This window comes from Etheostoma spectabile, chromosome 5 (assembly GCF_008692095.1).
Source record: "Etheostoma spectabile isolate EspeVRDwgs_2016 chromosome 5, UIUC_Espe_1.0, whole genome shotgun sequence".
Classification (NCBI taxonomy): Eukaryota; Metazoa; Chordata; class Actinopteri; order Perciformes; family Percidae; genus Etheostoma; species Etheostoma spectabile.
The window spans coordinates 29,315,963-29,328,028 of NC_045737.1; the positions used below are offsets into that span (position 1 = coordinate 29,315,963).

A 12,066-nucleotide genomic window follows, 5' to 3' on the forward strand; every position below is an offset into this window, starting at 1 on the left:
TTACAGCAGGACGAGACTAAAACACTTTCCACCTCAGGACTTTTTATCTTGACATTCCAACATCTGTGATTTTGTTTTCTTTGCTCTGCACTTTACGTTTAAGTACACTTTAAGTTTGTGTAAATTAACCATAACAGTTTTGATTTGTAATTTATTTTGAAATCAGGCTTATTTATTAAACTCTAAGCTGTTTAAGGTGTGTTTCTAACAGGAAGTAGAATGCTGAACGGTTCCTGTCAAATAAAAGAAAACAGCTGACAATTTACAATGCATTATCTTCTGTTCATTTTAATACATGTACATTGTTGTTAAGACTATTAAAATTAATATATGTTAAATGTAAGAAATTATAAATGGAAGGCTTCAAATAGACCAGGTGATCGGTGATCAGTATCAGCCAATACTGCTTCCACCAATCAGTGATCAGCCCCAAAAATCCTAACCGCAGCACCCTTAGTTAATAAACTATGGTATTTATTAAAAGACTGGTCAACCAGTGTGTTTGAAGTAGTTCAGCGGCCTGATGAAAATGTCAGAAGAGGTCAATAACACCTCTTTAGTTTAGTCTTGATAAGTGGAACATTTGATGAAGGCAAACACTTCAACAGTATAAAGGAGATGTTTCCTGTTTCCTCTTACAGTAGAGGAGGCGACAGACTATAGAGGAAAGGCAGAGTGCATTGCCCTCTTTCAGTCTCCCAGAACCGGGGCGCCAGGCTACAACACAGGCTCTTTGTTAGCATTGGATGACATTAAACGCTCCAGTACCAAGCCTCAGCACTGCAGCAGCACAACCTCAGCCTTGAATCATGGCCCCGGAGGCCCTGGGAGAAAAATATGGGCTCAGAATGAAATGAAGCTTGTCAAATGGACACGGGAGCTGGCTCAGGGACATGCTTAGTGTGGCACGGGGTCACAAAAGCAAAAAAAAAAAAAAAGAGGGTAGGTCATGTAATAACTCACTACAACATTTTAAACAATTGTTATGACCAGAGTGGTTATCCAGAGCGCAAGGCAGACATAACGTTCCTCAGAAACAGAACACAAAATGCTTTGTTTAGTATGTGCCAAGACTAGTTCTCCTTGTTCCTTTTGTGGCTATTTTGAGTGCGCGGTGAGCCGTTTTATATCCCAAACATATTCCAAGTAACATCAACAACCAATATTTAGGTTTTAATGCTGTGTTTTGCACCTGCCAACTCTGCATGAGTCAGTCGTATAATCCACAATTACAAGGTCCGCTTACAAAAGCACTTCTTAAAAAGGCATGTCAAAGCAGAGCCCTGATTAGGCGAGCTGTTGTTTTTGTAGAACTTTCTTGGTTTCGCTGGTCAAGTTGACATTTTTTCACAGGGCTGTGCTGCTGGCAGTCTGAGCGGCCTGCGGTCGTGGTGTGCAGAGGTCATGTATAACAAATTCTTCACACTCTCTTTGTTGAGGCAACCCTGGATGCCATTAAAAATAGACAGGGAAAGATGAGACAGAGGGGAAATATATAGAGAAAAAGAAAGACAGACAAGGAAAAAAAAGAGGAGCAAAGGCAAAAGCCAGGCTTTCTAAAGGAAACAGGGAAATTTAACCATTTAATAAAAAAAAGAATGGGGGAAATTCAAGCCACATTGCCTGGGAGCCAAAAGCACTTGGAGCGGGCCGCAGGAAGCCTGACCTTTGAGGGGGCCGTCTGCTATCTGAGCCTGGGGCTTCAGGGGCCTGGCCTCCTCTCTGGAGGGCCGTCAGCAGGCCTCAGCTTTCCTTCCCTATTCTATTCATTAGCCATGCTTTATGATTCAGCTTCCTCTGAGCCACACAAGAGCTCCCTGAGGAAAGAGACTGCTGGAGAGAGGCAGAAAAAAGGGAGTGAGACTGAGGGAGGGGGGAAAAAGCAAGAAGGAGGTCACAGGGCCCAGCCGGGGCCCAGCTCTCAGCAGCTGTGAAATCCTTCCGTTTCCTCGGCAGGCGTAAAAGGAATGAGGGGGAGAAAGAAAAAGAAGGAGGCCAGGGAGGGAGCTGGGCCAGTAAACCCACCATCAGAGTGCTAACTCCCTAAAGAGGCACATGCAGAACCATAATTCCCAGATTTAGAGAATGCCAAATTACAAATTACACTGCTGTTTGTTTTAAAAAGTCCCCAACTTCCCTGAACACCGATGACTTATTGGCTGCATAAATCTCAAAATAATAGCAGAGCCGCAGAGGGAGAGCAGAGAGGCAGAAACCCTCGCTAGCATAAGTGAGACATTTACTGCGAGGCAAAATGCATTCGCTGTCACAGCAAAGAAGCAAGGGGGAGAAGGGGGGGGTGGGGCTTGGCAAATTTTCCATGTCCACATCGCTTTTATTTAACAACACAGCAAGCTAATTAATTTCGAAAATCTGAGACAAGCTTAATTGCACTTTTTTTTGTGGTAAAACGCTTCCTCGCTTAATTTAAGCACAATGGGCCGACTGAGCGAGGCGATGCATGCAGCAAGGGGGGGGCGGGATAATCAACTGAATAACCTTCAGGCATACATTTATGAAAGGCATTGATCAGTTAAGGCTGTGATTTCACCGAGACAGGAAGGTCAGCAATTACCCAGATTCAATTAACCTCATTTAGTAAAGACTGCTGAGAGACCAATTTCTCTCCCCACAACCCCCCAAACCTCCCCACAACCCCCTGCTTTATATCAAACGGTCCCCAGGCTGTCCATCTACCTTTGATCTGAGAGCTCCTATTGCATATCCTGCATTCCTTGGAACTGAGCAAATGATCTCCAAACAGGAAATAATCTTGCAGTCAGAGGTTAGGTAAACCCAGACTAAATAAAACCAAATTCCTAATATAGTCTCCCCTTATCCCAGTAAAGCAGGTAAAGCCTCGCCCCTTCCTGGTAAAGATGAAATAAAATTACACAGGCTGGCAGTGCTATCACAACAGCTGTAGCGTGAAATCAAAGAAACCTGTTAGTAGGCTTTGTTGTGGGCTCATGCCTGCAAAGACTATAATTACAATTTTGTTCTGAATCATTTGGCACAGGCTATGTTCTTGACGGACTGTTGTAGGACAAGTGGTAAGGCGGATAATCTTAACAATTATATACCACAAACCAAAGACAAGAGCCGACACGTTTTCCAAATGACATCTCCAAACTGATGAAGGATGATCTATTGTACTAAATAAAAAATACAGGCACATGGAAATCAACCCATGAGGGCCGCTATAGCTAGAAGCATTTCGTCCAACTGCGTAAGGGTAATAGAGCATAGAAAAGACACAACACATCATTGTGCTACATGTAAACAAGTGGGTCAAAAGTCCTCGATGGACGTGCATAAATGCTGTGTTGATGTGACAGGGTGTGGCACTAAAGGACTCATCATGTAGCATGACAATCAAGAAAGAAAAGAAAGAAAAAAAAAATGGAGAGAAACAGAAGACGGAAGCAGGCAGAAGGGCACATATCCTGGCATGGACGATTAGGCTCTCAATTACCGTGGCCAAACCTGTCTGTCCATGAATCCACGCTCACCAAACCTCCCATACACACACATACTGTTCATTTGCTTCCCTGCTTGGTGTTTCATCACTGTCAACTTCCTCCTTCACTGCCCTCGCTCCCAATTTTCCATTTACTGTCACCTCAAGTCCTTAGTTCCCTCTCTTGTCAGGGTTGCACTGCTATATTTTTCCTTTAAAAGCAAAACCCTCGAATGGTTCTAATGTGATGTTCTGATTTTAGGTATATTGAGTGTGTTTGTTTTCTGTGTATAAAAAAAGGTCCCACAATGATCTGGAACACTGACACAAAGAAGCTTATCAGTACTGATATGGTAAAAACACCTATCAGTCAAACCCTAGCAAGGTCCTGATCTCCTCTGTTCATGTGGGAGTAGCTCGCTGCTTTGAAAAACACTTCTATCAGCGCCCACTCAGGCCCCTCAACTACTGTTACCCTTTCACCCCAGACGGCCGATAATGCTGCTTTAACAATAGATGCAGCATTAGACGTTGCACAGTGGGCCTGCAGCTCCCAGGCTGCAACGGGAGACACCAAATTAATTATCTGCCCTGCATTTGTCCTCGCGCCGTTCCAGAAACGTAATGACCTCCCGAGCAGTCGTTTATTATAAGCCGCAGCAGTGCTAGGCATTCCCAGGGCGGGGAACAAGGCACCATCTACCTCCAATTCCCACCCACCGCTACCACCGCTGCTGCCGCCTGCTTGTCAGAACAGGTGTGAGCCAGCAAGAATGCAAACCCCCAGCGAGCATGATGGGATATACAGCACGAACGGGAAAGAGAGAAGGAACCTCCCACGCAACTGTCAACCAACAGATACTCGCCTGAACTGGAGCATCATTAAGATGATAATGAATTCCATAGTGACCGTGACAAATGGAGTGGTCTCCCTTAGCACACACACAGAACACACTCAAACCTCTTTATACTTAGCCCTGAGTTCCATTTTCATAGGCACGTATGATGCATGTGTGTGTGTAGGACGACAGAGAGCCAGGGCTCCCTCCTGCTCCCTCTCCCCCTAGCAACAGACGCAGGGAAATGAATGCAGAGAGAGAAGCAGGGGGGCTTGAGCTTTGTGTAAAATATTACCCTTTCGTCTCGCTTACCGCACCCCACAACACCATTACTCCTCCCTCCCCTCCCTCCCCCGGCTGTGCAGCAGTTGCTAGCCCTTATCACTGCTGCCTGTCAGTTTAGTATACAAATTAGCAGTCTATCAGGGGAATGCAGGGGTCTGTTTCATCAGTAGGGAGAAGGGCAGAGGCATGCTTTGCATTAAAGCTTCTAGCCGCTGCAGACAGAGAGGGTCACAAATCAACGCCTCAGCAGGCCCACAGCCAGCACTAACCAGATAAGGAGAAATGGAAAAGGAAAAAGGACAAGGCATATTTCACCGGAGAGAATCCAGACCTGTTCCAACTCCCTGCAAAAGGCCGGGGATGAAGGATGGAGGTGGGCTGTTGGGGGGAGGTGGTGTAGGATGGGAGGAGGCCACAAATCACAATTTCAACCCCACAGATTACAGAGTAACAAAAAGGACATGAGAAACAGTAAGGGAATTTCATTTATAAAATGTCAATGACAGTCAGACAAAGTGCTTCCAGCTGATAGACTGAAATTTGCAGGGAACTGGGGCTCGCTCGTTCCCACTTTCTCCTGTGAAGTGAACCTGTGCATGTTAATACCAGTAGAGACAAAACGGCTGTGAAGGGCTCTCATTAAGTGGCATAATGCAATGAGGCACAGTCCAAATTGCGGCAATAAAAGTCGACAGACAAATCATCTCGACCATCGCAATCCATTTAACTCAATTAATGCAACAACAGATCCGGGCTCAGTGGTTTAAAAGCATGCGTGGCTCTCCTTGTCAGGTATAGGGAAATGGGGGTGGGGTTGGGGGGGGGGGGGGGGGGTGAGAAGGAGTTAGTAGCACTTCTTTTAGGGTGAGATAAGGGTCAGAGTCAAACAGCTATTGTACCCTGTTTAAGTCCTGCTTAAGAGCATGGAAACCGAGAGATGAAGTAAATGGGAGACGGAAAAACAAAAGCAGGAGATGGCTCTATTCGCCGCAGCTGACGATGGAAAAGGCGTGGCCTCCTTTCCTTTTTAATGTCAAAATGTGTGCCAGCCGCGATAAGAACCGCAGGTAATCTCCCGCTGGAATCGTGGGGGGGGGGGGGGGGGGGGGCTGCTCGTCATTACTCTCTGGCCCTGATATAGATCAGAGCACCGGTGACTTCTCCCGGCTCTCCAGGCTTCTCGGCAGCCGAGATGGCAGATAGCCCTTTAAGACACGGCTCACTGCTCCCTGATTGGCTGGTCAACAGCCACAACCAAATCCCGGCTCCCTCGGGGGCCGCTGTGAGGAGGTATGATAGGACGGGTCACGGAAACTGGCCGTCCCCATATACACATCATCCTTTTGTTGTAAAGCCTTTACCCCATTGTCAGCGTGGGTGGTGGAAAGTAAAAAGGCCTTGCTGGATGTTATTGTCTGAGAGGCAGGATAACAGACAGGAGGATTATTTCAAAAACAGCTTCCTCCAGAGCTCTCACAATGCGGCACCGTTGTTGCTGTGGAGAGGATCCTGGAGATAATAATAATATTCCTAGTCAGAGCCTTTGCTGCAGTGGAGCTGCCTTTTAACAGAGAGATACACATCATTCTGACTGGCCCGCCGTGACATAATCGCCCTGCGGAGAGCTGCAGGCAAGCTTGGTAGGCAAACCACCTCTCACTGCAGCTTGTTAAGAGAAAGGTGGCTTTAAGCACAGCTCAATAGAAACTTCTATTGAACTTGCTGTTTTTTTTCCCACTCCATCTGAACAATGTCTAGGTGAGTCATAGCGCACCTCCGGCTGTACAAGTTACATTCTTCCTTTCTTCTTCTCTCGAGATTGTACTGCGCTTTTGACTTGGATGAATTTGCTAATAGGGGAAGAAAAAACAAACTCGGCAGGATCTTAAATAATGCGGGCGATAAAAAAAGCTGTGACCCTTTCCCTTGCCTCAACCCACACACAGTGAATTTCTTCTGCAGTGAAAGACAGCACACAAAGAGAAGAAAAGGCAGAGCTGGCACTACATGGAAATGTGTGGTAGGCTTTGTTTTGCTCCTCTGGGCACGGACACCTTTAATGAGAGGGAAAAATGCGCAGCAAGAGGCAGATTTCAGCCGTACTATGCCAGTGATTTTGAGTAATATGAATCACCTCGACTCTAACACAAATAAATATTGTTCTAATACCAGTGGGAGTTAAAGACTGGGCTAAGAAAGCTATGGGGGATCCAGGCTTCCCACAGCAGCCTCCTCACCAGCCATTGTGCATCCCACAGCCTCCTAAACCCTACACCATGCACACACTTGATGCCCGTGACCCTTGACCTTTTCAGCTCCGCTCTCCGCTGAGCTCAGTTTATCAATGCGATGGGGGGTGAGAAGTTGTTGATGCTGGTTTAGTGACAGTACCTCTCCTAAACTACAACGACAGCCGAAAGGAGGCAAAGGAAATTCAGCAATTCCCCTCGGCATCTTGATTTTTTTGTGCCAATTTTCTTGAGCCGATACTGTTTTTGCTCCATCAATTACATCATAAAAATGTAAACCCTGCCACACTGCTATTTCTTTAAAAATAATAACCAAAAACACAGATCAGTGTCCCTTCTGCAATCATCTCACATTCATATCACCCTAATTATATGTGCAATGTGCATCATATGGATGGGTGCACTGCATGTGGTTAACTGTGCATCAACATCTACAACACAGCCTTGATGATGCTTGCTGACATATTATAAGACAGATATAATCAGGTCATCACTAAATGTCCTGTGTCAACACATTTAAATAATTTAAGAAAACAATAAACCTGAAAAGTAGCCATTGAGATAAAGTGCTTGACTTGTAATTTAAGACTGCCGTGGTGCTAGTGGGGGAGGGGCAGTGCACGGTCTGCACGTGAACTGCAGCGTCTCCAGCAACACAGAGCTGCCCGTGGACGCCTGTCTGGAAATAATGCCGGGAAAAAAACTATCGGCGACCGTGGTAAAAACACAAATATCAGCTGATAAAATCGGTCTATCACTATCATACAGTACGTCAACTGCAGCTATGAAAGTCAAGCTAAGCTCTCAGGATCAATACAGCCACTTGTCCTGTGAAGGAATGAAGGGGGAGTTGGGGAGTTGACGAGTGGAGGGAGTGGAAAACTGGAAATAGGACAGAGAAGACTGGCACCCGTTTCCAAATGTCCCATTGGTCTCACATCACCGGCCTCTTGCCACTTTAAGGCACCCTATCCATCCTGCTAGCACAAACAAACATGGTATGCACTATATAAAGGCGTCTCAGACCTCCAAAGCCCCCAGGTCATGTTGGAAAAGGGATGTGGCACGTTAAGTGGAATTTACTTTTGATGCAGACATCAGGCCTCAGGTTTCTGGCAGCTGTAACCCAAGCTTCTCCCTGAGGCCTCACTGCAGGGTCGGACAGGACACCCAACGCCCAGGCAGGCAGCTTCAGAAATACCTTCACTGCTCAGCTGCCCTTATGAAAAGTGAGAAACTGACGGTGGTGGTTCTTGTTCGGGGGTCACTGTTTCCAGTGTAAGGTAGTTTACAACGGGCAGACTTTCATTTCCTCACCAAACACTGAGAGTTGAGATTGCTACTGGAAGAAAAGACGTTTTTTTCTAGTATGTGCTACTTGCTGTATATAATCTGCTGCTGAGGTCTGTTGAGTGTGTGTTTACAACAGGAATTTAATATTGAACGCGGACCCCAGCGGCCCACAGTACGCCCACTGCTTTGTCACAGCAATGCATCCTTTAGGCTCTGATGTCTCATTGACATCTTATTTCTCTTCTACATGAATATGCATCAGGGTTTTCATTATGACTCCCCCTCCACACACACGTCTTTCGGGACATGGCATAGCGCTTGAGCTCTTCTGTCACTGACAGTCCAGATGTGTGACTTTATGTGGGGTGGGTGGGAGTGTATAAATAACCATGATGACATATCAGTGGGACATACCAGGAGCTTTGCTCTGTCAGGGAGGGGGTGATGGAGGGGTTGTCGAGCTGACTGCGTACCTCCAGGGAGTCCAGCAGAAGCTAGTTTAACGCCAACGACAACTGCAGAGACCTTGTGAGAGAGCTTATGGCTTTAGACTTCACACTTACTGTGTAACATCATTATAGCACACCATGCTGGGACCTGACCTTGACAACGGCCATGTTACTGCTGGTTTTCAATTACAATGATCAGTCACTACGGCGACCGCACCGGAAATAGTCATGAATTGCGTAGACTTACTGTGGCTTCCAATGGCACGTAGAGAGTGATGAGAGCCCGTCAATACCTGACTGGAGGTCAGTTTTATAAACCTAAAAGGAAGTTCAGCTCAATATTGGGCACTCACAGCAAACTGCATTTCCAGTAATTGCACAATAATAACATCCTAATGTGTTGTAATTGTCTATTCTATGAGCCCTGCTGAACTCTATGTAAACCCATTGGCTGTTATCTTAACTTAACATAATTATATTATAACACCTGTGGAGGAATTTGATCTGGCAGCCATCTACCCACACATCCTGTCATGGAAAAGAAGGGCAGGGTGAGGAGGAAATATGTGATGTGTTTGGCATTGCTAGAGCAGATTTATGAGCAGTCACTGCGGAAAGGACAACTGACTGTTGTTGGCCATGCCTAGCGTGTGCAGAGCATCATTTGCTCTGGATTAAAATATAATGAAGCAAGTGAATGCAACTTTGTCTTACATGCATCTCTTTGAATTATGTAAGTGGAGAGGAAAAACAACAAGCAAAGAATATTCCCAGGTGCACTAAAACTTGTTAATGATGGCAACAATGAATATGTTAGCGCTTGTTAAAAGCTTGGTTTTCCTTGGGAGTCTCGGCGTATGAGCGGAACAACTGAGCACAAAGGACGCCGAGTCACATACAGAGGCCATTCATTTTCACTTCCAGTATGTTGGCTCCAGTGACGTTATTGGAGTGTGTGTACATAATGCACTGGATTTATTTATTTTTTTGCAGTGAAGCAAGGTTCAACATCTCATTACCGCAGCACTGGGTCGCCACAACAAACCAGTTTCCTGTCAATAAAATCAAAACCCGATGATTACACTCTTAAACTACCTCTTAAATGTTGAGTTGTCTGTATTTTTAAAAGGACGCCTGCTCTGGTCACTAATTATCTAAACCATGCTGATAAGTGGTTTAATGAGTTTTCATTTTTTTTAAACTTGTTTTTCTGAGGTAATGCTATGGAAACCTTTCTTTCTTTTAGAGTCATTTCAACATCTGCACGTCCAGAAAACCCTCTGCCTGGCTCAGGTGGCTCCTGTCTGTATTTGAATAAGAGATATGCAAACAGATAAAGTCAAGGCAGCAGCTTGTGTGCTCAAGGAGCTTTTTCTCACATTTGAGAGAATCCTTGGATTAGTTGGTCCAGGCTCCACGGCCTTTATACTGCATGCTATTCATCTAGCAGAGAAGGGGGGAAAAACATGTTTGCATTTCATGTCTGTCAGTGGTAAAGATGTGTGTGGTTGACTAGTAGTGGCCAACGTAAACACTCCCAAATGAAAAAGGTGAACATTATAGCGAGCAGAACCCAGATGACCCATCATGCAGGTGAAACCCTCAGAGCATCTTCCCCTCACACTTTTTTTCTGCCAGTGTAATTAAAGATTTAGTTGAGAGAAGTGAGTTTAATAAAGTGTTAAAAGCTGTGAGGCTGGACTCAGTAGGACGACGAAGCGTGTGGGTTGTTAGCGCAAATCAACAGTCCAAAAACAGTCCACAGGAAATGTTAAATAATAGTGTGGTTAAAACTCACTATTTACATTATTTACAGCACTTGATATACAACTAGTTTGTAAAAAATTTACAAAACCTTATTTATTTAACGGTAATTTATGAACCGTCACAGGAAATGCTTTTATTTTGAAGTAGCCTGTCCCAAAGTTGTCTGAGTCAATTAAAAAAGCGATTCACAGTATGCAAATGTAGTTACTGCTCCCATGTATGTATGTGTATATGTATCGATGTATATACTGTATATTCATATCCCTATTATTCATGTAGATTTGTTTGTTATTTATTTTAACATCCTGTTATGATGTATGTTGTGTGTGATGTCTGTAAGCCACTGACCTTGAACTTAGCCTTGGGGATCAATAAAGTATCTAGCTATCTATTATTATTATTATTATTATTATTATTATTATTAGGTGATTGCAGTAGACATCCAACAAAAATAAAAATAAAAAACAAAAACAAAAATATGAACCAATTTGGAATTGGTAGAGCTTGAATAGCCATTTGAATACAAATCGATTTTTTTGCACACTCCTATTAAATTTGTTTACTTTCTTGTTTGTAAAACTGCAAAATGTTCACAAAAAAAGACGTTTTGGGTCGTCATTACAAGCGATTACACTACAGTTGTTACAGTCGGCAGACGGATCCACAGCCATAGCTACAGTAGATAGAACATTCTACCAGCCTCGTTTACTGTTTATAGCTCAGGTGCATTGCAGTGGGGGGGGGTGCTGCCCAGCTGGCCCTGTGAACCTGCATGGCATCCCACCCCATGCCACCTACCAACATGTAATGGGAGACCTGGTATGCGCTGCACTCCTGTAAGGGCTCTCTGAATGCTCAGATCCCCGCCAACCCATGACCCAGATTGACAGGACCCTGGCGGGGTGCCAGTGTGTGAAGGCAGGGACTTCTGGTACAGTGCCCTTGCACCCACCACAGATCAATACCTCCATACGCAATTATAGTACCTAAAACAGATGTGCTTACAGGCTTCAGCGCTCTACCTACACTATCGACCACTGTGACAACCCCTCCTTCCCAACACAGAAACACACACACACACACAGCACGCATGCTTTCCCGCTCACACAGTACAGTTCTCCCACTGACTATCCAAACAAATTGTACTTTCAGTGGTTCTTAAGAGCATAGCAATGCTTCCACAGCTACAGGGTCACAGTAGGAGAATGCAGGAGGCAATGTGGGCCAATGTGGTGGGTTTGGGCCAGTGGAAACAGCTCTCCTGTTTCCCTCTCTCTCCTGCTGGGAGATACTTCGACCTGCTTCTCTGACAGTGACATTTGTTCTGTCAGCTCAGCCCCCCCACCCCGTCACTAACAGGTGGCCTGTCCCTTACAGCAAAGTCATTTGCCTTGCACAGCAGTAGTAATGGGTAGGCCCAGCCAAGCTGCATTCAGGTTACTAGCATTACAGCTCAGGCCAAAAAGAGAGGCAGAATGCAGAGGAAAGAGTTGGGGGGGGGGGGAAGAAAAACCTCCTCCGATCAAATAAATGGCACTGTAAGCACAAGTGACAAGTCTTGTTTGGGGTCCTCCCTGCTCAGGGCCTGAAAGGCCAGCACTGTCTCGTCTCCTCAGCTATGTCTGCAAGCAGCGTGGGTGGGTTAGAGAGGGAGGGAGGGGGAGAGGGAGAAATGTCTGATTGGTGCCATAGCCAAGAGTGATAGCAACCCAATTATATTTCCT

At 45.3% G+C, this 12,066-nt stretch overlaps 1 protein-coding gene across 13 annotated transcripts in view; it reads right to left on the reverse strand.

The window, feature by feature from the left end:
• The window catches only part of fbrsl1 (fibrosin-like 1), a 307,681-nt gene that overhangs the window by 39,587 nt on the left and 256,028 nt on the right, over positions 1-12,066 (reverse strand). The gene's annotated exons all lie outside the window — the stretch shown is intronic.